The 13,062-nt window shown below is 48.7% G+C and overlaps 1 protein-coding gene across 2 annotated transcripts in view; it reads left to right on the top strand.

Annotated features, from left to right (window-relative positions):
- The window catches only part of ZNF423 (zinc finger protein 423), a 362,848-nt gene that overhangs the window by 20,820 nt on the left and 328,966 nt on the right, over nucleotides 1–13,062 (top strand). Inside the window, exon 1 of one of the 2 annotated variants that reach the window (XM_045293660.1) lies at nucleotides 11,003–11,048. The exons of the other annotated variant lie outside the window; for it this stretch is intronic. The gene's annotated coding sequence lies outside the window, so the exon portion shown is untranslated. Of the gene's footprint in view, nucleotides 1–11,002; nucleotides 11,049–13,062 lie in introns of those variants that run through there. 2 annotated transcript variants of the gene reach the window in all.

Below are 13,062 nucleotides of genomic sequence, written 5' to 3'. Positions count from 1 at the left end.
ATTTATAAATTATTATTTTGCCATATCTTGCCCTGTCTGACGTCTCCCATCACCCACTTTTCTGTTGTCCATCCCCCAGGGAGGGGGTCACATGTAGATCCTTGTAATCGGTTCCCCCTTTTCAACCCACTCTCCCTCTATGCTCCCAGTATCACCACTCACACCACTGGTCCTGAAGGGATCCTTTGCCCTGGATTCCCTGTGCTTTCAGTTCCTATCTGTACCAGTGTACATCATCTGGTCTAGCCAGACTTGCAAGGTAGAATTTGGATCATGATAGTGGGGGAGGGGGCAGGGGGAGGCGGAAAACATTTAGGAACTAGAGGAAAGTTGTAATTTTCATCATTGCTACATCGAGCAATGACAGGGTGCTATGTCCTTTTCTAAGGACTAGTCTCTCCTGATAACATGTCCTCTTACTTGCTTCTAAGGAACATTCTGGCTGTGCTTTACAAGACGGATTTATTTGTTTTCTGCAGTCCACAGTACTTTTGATATTCTTTGTCAGCACTGTAATTCAAATACATTAATTCACTTTTGTCTTACTTATTCAGTGTGCAAGTTTCATATACATATGAAGTGACTGAAAATATCATGGCTTGGGCTGAGCACACCTTAGTCCCGAAAGTAATATTCTTGTTTTTCAATACTCTAAAAGAGGTCTTATGCGGCAGATTTACCCAAAGCAATCATTCCATCTCTTGACTGCTGCTTCCATGAGCATTGATTGTGGATCCAAACAAGGCGACGTCCTTGACAACTTCAATCTTTTCTCCATTGATCATGATGTGACCTATTGGTCGAGTTGTAAGGATTTTGGGTTTCTTTATATTGAGTTATGATTCATACTGAAGACTGTAATCTCAATTGCTTGAAATCCTTCTCACTTTGAGCAAGCAAGGTTGTGTCGCTTGGTATTTCATCAATTCCTAGCGCTGTGTTTTCGGTTAATGCCTGCAGGGCAGCTTGGACCTCTTCCTTCAGTACCATTGGTTCTTGATCATATGCTACCTCTTGCAATGGTTGGATGTTGACTAGTTGGTTTTGGTACAGTGACTCTGTGTAGTTTTTCCATCTCTTTTGATGTTTCCTGTATCATGCAATATTTTGTTTGTAGACTCAATGTTACAACCCGAGCCTGGATTTTTTTCCCCTAACAGATAAGTGATGGGATTACTACTTTAGCATCCCTGAAACAAACAATTGTTATAACCTTCTGAGCTGACCTCTTTGCCTTGACTTTAACTGACCCACACGTGCCTTTGGAAGTCACAGGTTAGAGGGGACCTTTTTTGGAAGGCATCCTTTTCCAGGAGACTCAGGGAGCTCTGTTGGAGTAGTGGTTACACATTGGACTGCTAACCATAAAATCCACAGTTCAAATCCACCAGCTGCTCCATTGGAGAAAGGCCTAGCCTTCTACTCCTGTAAACAGCCTCTGACCCTTACAGGGGCAGTTCTACCCTGTCCTGTGAGTCGGCATTGATGCGAAGGCAGGGCATTTTCTTTGTTAATGAGACTGAGACAAGTGTATCACTTGTCTGCAGCCACCCAGAGACCTGTTTGACATGCTTTATTTGGAATAAGCCTGTGCATGTAGGAATGGGTACCTTAATAGCAGTACTTCCTGACTCACCACATAGATCTTTGCAGTCACCTTTGGATGGACTCAAACCAGAAGTACAGGAGTTAAGAGTGTGGGTTTTGAGTCAAATAAATCTGTATTTCAATCTTGGCTTCATCCAAAGTGTCTGGGACATGCCACGGGAGGCTGCCTCCTGGACTTATTCTAGAATGAAGACTGAGAGTGAACAAGTGCACACACAGCCGCCCTTACTGCCTTGTTCACTGTGAGCATGGCCCTCACTGACGCAGTGCCACTTTCCAAGGGCTTTTATTTGACCTTTTAAAATGGGGATACTAAAATACCTACCTGGTGTCAGTGTTATGCAAACAAGTAGTGTCACAGACAATAGGCGACTGGCTCAAACAGACACTCAACAAATGCCAACAGTGGTGATTAGTAATATAAAGATGTAACGTGGTCCCTGGGCCATAGGATTGATAAAACAATGCATGTAAAAAATTATTCTGTCAGAAGCTTAAGGTAGGAATCTATTTGCAATTGAGTTTCCTGGCAGCAAAGGTCAAAAGAGAAATAGAACGAGGAGCAGCGTAGGTGCCGCTGTCTGACTGAAGTCCTTGCGGGTGGACACGTGTTTTCCTGTGGCATTAAATGCTAAGGAATGTATGGCACTGATCCTCATTAATCATTGAACAAAGAACAGGCACTCTCTGAGTAACAATTTGGCACACGACGCAGAAGCATCTTTCCTGGAGTTCTTTCTTAAATGGACCTTGGACAATGCTTAGGGCAGAAGTGCCTGCTACAGCCGCTACCCAGTTAATACAGGGCTGCCTGGAGCGGACTCGATAGAGATGAGGCTGCCTGGATGGGCTTCGTCCTGGGTCTGCTGGGAATCTGCACAGAGAGGCTTTAAAATGCCTGGTTAAATGCGATTGCACAGGTTTCTCAAGTGCAGAACCTCAAAGAACCCTGAATATGTCAGTGATTGCCGTGCGTGTTGAGCAGGGCCCAGCACATGTACTTGATCTCAGGCTGCCCTCTCCACACTTGAGCACCTTCCACCTATGTTCAAATCATTGTCTTTCAAGCCACCTTTTGGAAGCTCTGTTCCCATACGTATGCATGTTCCCAGTGTCCCTGCCTCCCGGCCCATGTTGTAATCTGGCCAAGGTTATCTGGGCTGGTTTGAGGTTTTAAATCTAGCATTATGCACCCCTTATTTACATTTGATCGAATTGATGTATTTATTTATTGTATCTGAGTAGAACCCAGTCTCTAAAAAAGAGTATGGGCAGGGAAACAAAAAGCATATGAGGGTTTAAGGTCCAGGGGCCAAATTCAAGGGCTTTCCACCACCTCATACTCTGTTGCTGTTGGGTTGGTATCAGCTCTGTGAGTCAGAGGAGAAGTGCATGTCTAGGGTTTCAGCGACTGACTTTTCTGTAGATGCCTGGTCTGTCTTTTGAGATTCCTCTGGGGACTCAAGACTCCAAGTCTTTTATTAGCAGCCATGAATTAGTCCATTACTCAGGTGCTCCTGAGCAAAGGCATGAGTTAGCTTCTTGGTAAAAGACTGGAATAGGATTTAACCTGGGCTTTGTGCCCCTGAGAGCTGAGCTTGCCCAAGGAGGTCCCTCCACAGCTACCCTGCTTCCCCGAAAATAAGACAGTCTCATACTAATTTTTGCTCCCAAAGATGTGCTAGGTCTTATTTTCAGGGGATGTCTTATTTTTCCATGAAGAAGAATATGCTACACATTTATTGTTTATTGTTTTATTAAAAGAGACCTCGCTCTTCCTGTCTGCTCCGGCTGCCCTGTGGCCAACAGTGAGCTGTGCGGCGGTGCCCGCTGCTACGGTCCAGAGTCCAGAGTTACGGTAGCTTGGGGGGGGGGGGCTTATTTTCGGGGAAGTCTTATTTTCAGGGGGATGCCTTATATTTCAGCGAGAGGCAAAACTGTATATAGGTCTTATTTTCGGGGGATGTCTTACTTTCGGGGAAACAGGGAATTAGCTTCAGGATCCATATGTGGAAATTGAGGTTCCCGGAGGCTGGGGGTCTTGTTCAATGTCGCACAGACAGTTTGGGCACAGCAGTATTGTCACACAGACCATCTAGCCTCCCTCCTGTCTTCAAGAAACTCTGGATTGCCTTTGTGCATATTTACAGCTCATATGAGCTCATTTAGTTTTTGCTAATTCAGATGTACCCACCCCCCTGACAAAGAGGGTGATGACAATGAGAAGGGTGCCAAGATTGGCAAATGTGGAAAGAAGATGAGGACCGTATATGCGGTTGCTGTGGGTTGTGAGTTGTCACGTGATAGCAGGGAGTTTGCCTTGGGTGTGGTAACTGCAGTCAGAGACTGTGCCCCTGAGATGAGAGTGGGAATCTGCATCTTCCTTCTGTCATGGGGTCTGTGGGTTTTGGGCATGCCTGGGGTATTAGCCAGTTGCTGTGATGTGCATGCAAGCTCATGGTCATGTGTGTCTCCCATGTGTGTCATGGGAGATCTGTTCGGCATAGAATTTTCAATGGCTGATTTGGGGGGGAAGTAAATCCCTAGGCCTTTCTTCTGAGGCACCTCTGGATAGATTTGAACCTCCAACCTTTTGGTTATCAGAAGAGTATGTCAGCCTTCTATGCCACCAGGGACTCCTGTGGGACGCTAAGACATGTCTTTTCATCCCTCATGGCGTGAAGTCCGAGCCAGAGCCGCACAGAGAGTCTCCCCATATATGCACCAAGTCCTGGCAGGTATATCTTGGGAGGAGGTGAAGATGTTTTCAGAGATAGCTTTGAATCTTAAGACATGTTTTCCTCCCCTACTAACTTTAGCACCGGTGCATCTTTGGGTGATACACCAGGTTAATGTACTTGACAGTTAAAAAGTGTCGGTGGTTGACTTCCACGCAGAGGCACCCTGCAGAAAGGCTTGGCAATCTTCTCCTGAACGAGCAGCCTTCACAAAGCTGGTGGAGTACAGTAGAACTCTGCCACAGAGCTGCCGCCAGTACTGGTACCTCGCCCTCTTTGCTGCCCTCTCCAAGCTGGGACCCTAGGTAGGGCAGTATGATGGGGCCTGCGTCTAACCCTCAGGTGTTTTAGGAGTGTGTAGAGCCGAGTGCAAAGGCAGGGTGTGAGGGTATGCGAATCATTGCCTTCATCATGGATCTTCTTCCTTGATTTGACCATTCCCTAGCTCCACATCCGGGACCTGAGTGGGAGATGCCCTGCTCCGGAGGTTAGTCTGCTCCTTCACACCCTGCTTGGCGTCCTCTAACCCATTGGCCCTGGAGGGGAGGAAGACTGTCCTGGGTGCTATGGCCTCACGCTGCTGTGGGAGGAAGGGCTCTTCTCCTTTTGCTGTTTTATCTTCCAGGAAGCAGGCCAGTAGCTCTGGGCTGGTAGCAGTGGTCTTACAATGGGGATAATTAGACATTCAGTAGAACCTCCTTCAGGATATAAACTCTGGGGAAGTGCGCATCAGTGAATAAGCCCATAACCAAAACCTAAATCTCATGCTGCGTTGCAAGGGAGAGGGAAGGAGAGAAACACCGCTTGAGCTGTGGTCAGATTGGGAAGTGGGCAGCGTGGGAGTTTTGCATTTGAAATCTAGAGACCTGCTCTCTGGACCCAGCGCTGTGGCTGGCTGGATTCTGTGGGCCACCAAGCAGCCTTGGGAAGTTGTAGTGTTCAGGGTTCTGCCTTGAAGCAGATGGGACCAAGGTACTGGTGCCTTTTGCTGGGGGAGTTTAGACGGGGTTGGGGAATTCACAAGACCCAGAAATAGACTCTTCCCTCTTACAGGCGTCTCCCTGCTGGGTCCGTTTCTCATTTCCACCCCTACCTTTGTTGGCGTGGCTCCCCTTTCTCACCCTCCCACCTACCCCACCCACAGTGGCATGGTGTTCAAGGCCCAGCCCCCACCCTTTGCCTTTTCAAATGTGTCTCCTCCACCCTTGCCCTTTCAGGAACCCTTTCTGGCTTACCCAGAAAGACTTACCCAGCCGGTGAAAGACCACCTGCTGCATGGCGAACTCCTTTACTGTTTATTGGCTTGTCCCCAGCCGCTGTGGGCCAGTTTCTCTCACTTCCTTCTCTCGGGTAATCCAGCATGAGATTTAGGTTATGGTTACTGACTTCTTCACTGATGGGCACTTCTTCAGAGTTTCTATCCTCAGGGAAGTTCTTCTGAATGTCTAGTTGCCTTCTGAGTTATTGCTGAACAACGCTCAGTGCTGGTGATGCAAGACACTTTGATGGGCGTTCACGACTAACAAGACCATTCCTTCTTGTAGGAACATAGATGACTGATCTAGGTGGTGAGTAGAATCGACAAGTCCCTATTGTGTACATAGCATCCAGTTTAGTGCTTATACAGTCCATCTAATGTGGTGTCACTCAGAGGTGACCCACAGGGCGGTCATTTAGAGAGTCGTGAGTAGGGTAGTCGGGAAGAGAGGGCATTTGTATAGGGGCCATGGAGTGGTTAGAGAGGCCTCTGTGCCAAGAGGTGGGGGAGGAGGGGGCATTTGAGCAGAGGAGGAGTAAGTCTTGCAGAAGGTGGAAGTCAGCTCGCTCTCTGAAGGGCAGAATGCAAGAAGGGACCTCACTGTGGCCAGAGGAAAGGGCAGAATGCACAGAGGTGAGGACAGGGAGATGAGGGGGCGGGAGGAGGAAGCAGTGAGACCTGGGAGGTGAAGGAGGAAGAAGGGGAGATGTAAAGTCAAGTCTGAGAGACGAAGGAAGGAAGGAAGAGGGAGAGTTCGGGTGAGGGTGTCAGCGAGGCCAAGGAGGAAGAGGTAGGAGGCAGGCAGCTTTAGGCAAGCGGTCGGGTGCTGTGGGGAGGAGGGTCTGAGCAGGAGGGTGGCCGAGCTACTCCAGCGGTGTGGACAGGAGAGGCTGTGGGGGCAGGGGTGAGGCTGATGGAACCATTCCAGTGTGAGAGGAGGGCCTCAGAGTCGGGGGAGGAAATGAGAAGGGGTCAGACTAGAACATTAGTTGGGAGGTAGGGCCAATGGAATTTGTTGCTGGACTGGATGTTGGATGTGACAATAGGAGAGGAACCAAGGGTAATCTGGGCCAGGCAGCTGGATGACTGATGGCTAGAGATGCCACTTACTGAGATGGAGAGCTTGGGGGAGGAACAGGTTTGGTGCTGATGCTAGTTGTGTGTGTGTGTGTGTGTGTGTGTGTGTGTGTGTGTGAGAGAGAGAGAGAGAGAGAGAGAGAGAAGAATCTGATTTGGGCTATGGTTAGTTTGAGATGCCTCTTAGACACTGAGTAGACACTTGGATATATATATATGGCTGATGATCTGGGGAGAGGACAGGACCATTGATTTATTAGGGTATTAAGGGAGAGGGTGTATCAGTTGGTATTGTCAGTTATCATTGGGTTGGTTCTGGCTCATTCATTCATTCATGGCTACCTTATAAATAAGAAACATTGTCCCCTCTTGTGCCATCTTCATGACTGTAAGTATGTTGGTGTCCATTTAAATATCCGCTGCATATTGTGAGTACCTTCTAACCTCAAGAGTTCGTCTGTCAGCGCTGCAGGTATCAGACACTACTCTATTGTCGTCCATCGTGTCTGCATCGGGTCATCTTCAGAAGTAGATTGCCAGACCGTTTTTCCTTGTCCACTGTTGCGGAAGCTTTGCTGAAACCTATCCAACATGGCTGACCCTGGTGGTCTGTGAAAAACTATTGCCATAATTCTAGTATCGTGTAGGCCACTGTAGTAAGATGACTGACAGACCAGTGGTGGCAAGAATATACCGCTAGCCCGTAAAGCCATGAGTGGGTGAATCAACCAAGCAATGCGTATAGCCAGAGTTAAGTTAAGAGGGAGCTGAATCGGGTGAGGAGAAGAGATTGAGGGACTTGAGAAAGGGTGGTCAGGGAGGTAGAGAAAAGTCCAGAAGGGTGGGTCCTGAATTTCCTACGATAGGAGTCTTTCAGCCTGGAGGGAGTCCTGAGGCAAATCCAATGTTCAGCATAGGGGTGGGGGGGACCTGGAACCTGGAAGGGGCTCGCGCTTGCTACAGACGAGGTCAAGTGGCTTGAGATCTGTACCAACGGAAGGAAGTCCAGCTTCCTGCTCCCATACTTGGCGGGAGCCCGATCTGCTCAAATGGATTTTGCTGGAAACCATTCTAGGTGAGATGAGCTGGGGTTCAGGGGTTAATGAAATGAACTCTCGTCTGCTGACTGGCCCATCTGGGGGTGTCTGCACCGATTCCCTCCTTTCTGGTTCCCGCTCGGGAAGTGTCCCCATGGCTGGACCAGAAGTGGTGTCTGGGCGCTGTAGACTGTCCCTGGCCGAGTCCAGCTGTGCGTGAGCCCTCAGCACTGAAATTGCCAGCCTCGCACAGCCCCGAGCTAGCCCTCGGAAGTGGGCCAGCCGCACACCGAACAGGATTAAAGGGATGTGTAATGGATTAAAGATCAAAAATGTTAATTAAGAAATGGTCTTTTCTAATAAGATGCCTTCAAGGGCACGGGCCTGAAAAGGGAGGGAATTCTCCTTTTGGCAACATGGTTTCTGCAGTAATGAAATTGGTTTGCAGACAGTGGGGAGGACCAGACGTCAGCCTTGTTTTAAAGACATCTCCATCCAAAAGCTATCGAAACTGGAGGGTGACCATTGTTGGGCTGGCCCACACACTCTGTGTGGTGGTCTGGCAGGAAGGCTATGTGGACTTTAACTTCCTTGTGTGTCCTAGTGCTGTCAGAATGCCGCCCAGAATGCCTAGACGTCTGCTCAGCAGGCTGGCTCTGAGGCGGGCTCCAGGGAGGCCTGGTGTGGTCTGACTGTCCCTGTGGCCAAGGAATGAGGCCACCAGAGGTTACTGTGTGACTGACTGTCCATGCTCCTCCCTGCTTATTCTTCTCGTTTCCTTCCTGATGAGTTGTGGGTGTCGATGAAATACACCTCTCATATGTGCCTCCATGGGCTATTGGATCAAATTGCTTTTTAGATACAAGTGCTTTGAAAATTTTCAGTGGGAATGAATGAGCTTTGTGCTGAGGGGAGGTCTAGTCTTTGTACCTAATACAGTGGAAACAAAGATGCAGGTGCCCTGGTCCACGCTGAGGTTTTACTTTCCTAGGCCTTGTCTGTTACCAAGCTTGTGGGCGCCCCCTCCCAAAACAAAAAAACCCCAAACCAGACAAAAATTCCCTGCCATTGAGTTAATTCTGACTCACGGTGATCTTATAGAACAGATAGGGCTGTAACTCTTTATGGGAGTAGAAACCCTCATCTCTCCCACGAAGAGCAACTAGTGGTTTTAATCACTCGTATAGTTGAGGTTTGAGCCCAACACACAGCCACTATGCTGGTCCCAGCAGGGCAAAAATCCATAGAGTGACCCACTTGGGATAGGTAACAGCCAGGCCATGCATGCGGATCCAGCTCTGCCTCTTGCTCTTGCTCTACTACCTCAGACTAGCTACTCGATTTCTCTGAGCCTCAGGTTTCTCATTTGTAGACTGAAGTCTGAAGGGAGACGGGGGGGAGAGCCTGTTCTCTGTTGGAGTGGAGGTGGTGGCTGTTGCTCTTACTGCAGAGATGCCGTGTTTCGTTCCACATGGGTCCTTGGTTGAGAGCTGTCAGGCTCCCTATGATTCAGGCCTGCAGTGTTCGGAGTTCTCTAGGCCCTCCAGGGTGCAAAACCTTCACAAATCCAAAGGAGGGGGAGTTGTCCAGAGCCTGGGACTTGCTCTGAAGATTTTGAGACCTGGGGAAAAAAAATGTGGCGAACATTTCCTAAGGAGGGTCTCTCACTGGCTCAGGGTCAGTGAGACAAACTGAGAGCGGCATCGAGTCTGCCCTTCCTACCCCATGGAACCTCCAGTTCTCCGCGAGTGATGCTGCGAGGAGCGGGCACTTCCATCTCCCACGTCTTCCCGGGCTTTGTGGGTGAGATCTCACTTGTTGAAAGCTTTGTCTGCTGGGAAGTGAGTGAGAGAGGGGCCTGGTGGGGAGTGATCTTTTCTTGTCCTGGCCAGAGTGGGTGGACCACATCACATCTGGGTATCGTTTTGGCCTTCCCTAGCAGGGTAGTAGACAAGATTATAGGGGCAGGGTTCTTCTGTGGAACCCCCAGTCCTTTCAGGCATGCCTCACTTCAGCCGGAGAGAAGGGCACCCCGCTTCCTTTCTGTCACAGATGCAGCCCCTGCCCAGCCTCCTCGCCCCGGAGGTGGCAGGAGGTCTCAGGCACCAATCCCACCCGAGGGGAGAGGGACTGCCACCCTTAGTGAAGCTTGGTTGCCCGAAGTGATGAGGGAGTCACTTCAAACCTCAAAGCAGCAATGGACAAATGTTGGGATACAAACAATGGGGTGAGTTGGCCTGTGGTTTTCTGTCCGCTCTTTGATGATAGCATTGATGGGAAGAAGAGGAGGCTTGGATTGGATGTGGCCTTTAAGAAAGCAAAAATGGAAATAGAACTATGGACGCTGTCATGCGAAAGAACGTCCCCTGTCTACATGCAGTTCCTGATGTGATAGAGCGTGAGCGCAGCCAGGTAGGAAGGGCCCCGTGTGTCCCTATGTTGATGTTCAGAATCTCTGGTGTTAGACGGAAGGAGGTGAGCACCTTTGGAGAGCACTTACAGGGAAGCAGCCGGGGATCCTGCTAGGGGGCCGGGCCTGTCCTGCCGTGGATGTGAGAGCCCACTGTAAGATTTGTACCCTTGGCTGCCTGCAAGTTAATCCTCATTAAAAAAAGGGGAGTAGAACAAAAGATGATGCACAAAACATTTTCATTTCAGAGATATGGGCCTCTTAGCCCATTCTCCCTTCAATTCCCCCTCTAAAGAACAAGGGTGGTTCGGTATAGAATCCCTCCTTTTCCTCTAGGAGCTCTGAATGTGATTCCTGGCCAAGAAGACACCTCACACACAGACAGCCCTCATCTCCTAGCATCTGCATGTTGCTAGACCAGGAAGAAAAGCCTGGCAACCGACTCCTGAATCTCAACCCGTGGAAACGTTGTGGGTGACGCGGTCCACACCCAGTCCTAGGACGGCCCGGAGCAGGCAGCAGTCCATTGCATTGCATTGTGTATGGGGTCCCTAAGAGTTTGGGGTGGGCTGAGGTCGGGGGGGTAGTGTGGCCAATATTCTAAGCCCACATCTTCTGAGAGGGGAGTGGCCGAGTCTTGCGGAGTGGCTTCTGGCCTGTCCCCCAGCTCACCACACTTGGAAAGTAAGACGCCTTGTGTCAGGGAGAGGGCCTAGAGTGCTATTCAGGGTGCCCATCTTTCCTCCTTACTCATGGCCTGATCTTGGACATGCTGCATGGCCTTTGTGAGCCTAGGTCATCTCACCTGAACATGGAAACATTGATTCCTGCCTCACCAGCCTCACGGGCCTTGAGGCCCTGACAGCTACAGGCCTTCTGCAGCCATGGCAAGAGAGACTGCGAGGGGTACCTGCTTCTGGGTATGTACCTCCGTGGGGCCCACTTCCTTCTGGGGTGCTTGGGGGTCCTGTGTGATCCATGGTGGGCTTTTGATTCTTAAGTCTCTCCTGAGAGTGCAGGCAATGACGAATTCATCTCCAGGTGCCTGCCATTGGACATTGCATGCTGGACTTCACCCCGTTCCTGAGAAGGCCTTTAACTATGAGTCTGTTATTTTATTCATTCCTTTGTTATTACACTTGATCTGAATACTGTTGCCGGAGTCCCTGGGTGGGCCAAAAGGTTAAGTGCTCTACTAAGGGCCGAAAGGTTGGCAGTTCCTCACCCAGAAGTGTCTTGGAAGCCTGACAGTCTGTTTCAGAAAGGTCACAGCCCTGAAAACCCTAAGGTGCAATTCTGCCCAGCACACTTGGGGTTGCCATGGGTCAGAATAGACTCGGTGGAAGCTAACAACACTTGTACTTTGTGCGGGAGGGCACACAGATGGGCATTATTGGAATCAGCGAGCTGGTGGGAGAAAAGGAGAAGGGAGTCCCACTTTCTCAGCCTCTTATGTATGCCTGGCTGGATGCAAGAGGCGTCTGTGTACATGTCATTGCATTTAATCCTCAAGCGCATGAGGTAGCTTTTATAAACCCTATTTACAAGGGAGGAAACTGGAGCTTGCTTGGACTAAGTCTTTGCTGCTCATGGCCTTCTTATCCGACTCACAGAGGAGTTTTTGTTTTATTTAAATACATCATTTTATTGGGGGCGCGTAAAATTCTTACCACAATCCATCCATCCATCCATTGTGTCAAGCACATTTGTACATTTGTTGCCATCATCATTCTCAAAACATTTGCTTTCTGCTTGAGCCCTTGGAATCAGCTCCTCATTTTGTTAGAAAGGCAGAATTTGGTCCTCTCCTCAGACCTACTAACAAGATCGCAAGGGACTTGTGTTCACAGTAAACCCAAGAAACCCAGATGCACATGGTGATAGGTGAGGGAGCTAGATACAAACTCAGATTTAGTTTTCTCAGGAAAAAACCCTCTTTAGAAGTAGACATGGATGCCAGAGGAAGACAGTCCGAGTATTAAGTGCTATGCTGAGCACTTTTCATGGCTTATAACATTTTATCTCCCACCGATCTCTATAAGGGAGGCAAAACTCCAGAAGAAGAAACAAATCAATCTTGGGAGACATACAGCCAGAGTGCTCTTTAGATGTGGGCACTGTGAGACTCCCTTGCCTTGGACATATTCTCAGGAAAGACCAATTGCCAGAAAGGATATCTTGTTCGGCAATGGAGAGGGTTAGCAACGATGAGGGAATCCCTCAATGAGATGGGTTGACACAGAATTCAAACAACAATGATCCATCATAAAACTAATGTAGAACCAGGCAACATTTTCTATTGTCTTCTTTTTCTAGTGATTGGTCTTTCCTGATGACAGGTTCAAAGTGAGCCCAAGTTTCACCACCCTTGCCTCTAAGGAGCGTTCTGGTTGCATTTCCTCCAGACTGACTTGTTCTTCTGGCAGCCCACTGTATATTCAGCATGCTTCACCAACACTGCACTTTGAATGCATCATTTCTTCTTCGGCCTTCCTTATTAATTGTCCCGTTTTTGCTTGCATAGAAAGTGATTGAAAAGACTACATCTTGGGTCAGGCACACCTTAATTATCCAAGTGACATCTTTTGCAACATGTCATCGGTTCCTTGACAGTTGCTTCCATGAATGTTGATTGTGAATCCAAGTAGCATGATTATTGACAGCATAAAATTTCTTCTTTATTTATCATGACACCAGATGAAGAGTAATACATGCTTATAAGGTGGATACCATTAAAACCACACCCTGAATCTAGGAAGGGAACTTCTATTTTCTGTTGAAATGGATTTTTCCTGGCTGCCACAGTGACTATGTACATGATCACGCCCCTTCCTTCACCCTAAAATAGCCTCTACCTGGCCTGTAATTGATCACTTCCTTGAATCTCTTTAAAGTTGTGTTGCCTCCAAACTTTGCCAATATAGTAGAAAATCA

The sequence above is a fragment of the Echinops telfairi genome, unplaced genomic scaffold, assembly GCF_000313985.2.
Source record: "Echinops telfairi isolate 266 unplaced genomic scaffold, ASM31398v2 ScPeMD7_2291;HRSCAF=2852, whole genome shotgun sequence".
NCBI classification, from domain to species: domain Eukaryota; kingdom Metazoa; phylum Chordata; class Mammalia; order Afrosoricida; family Tenrecidae; genus Echinops; species Echinops telfairi.
This window is presented reverse-complemented; position numbering and strand designations above follow the sequence as displayed.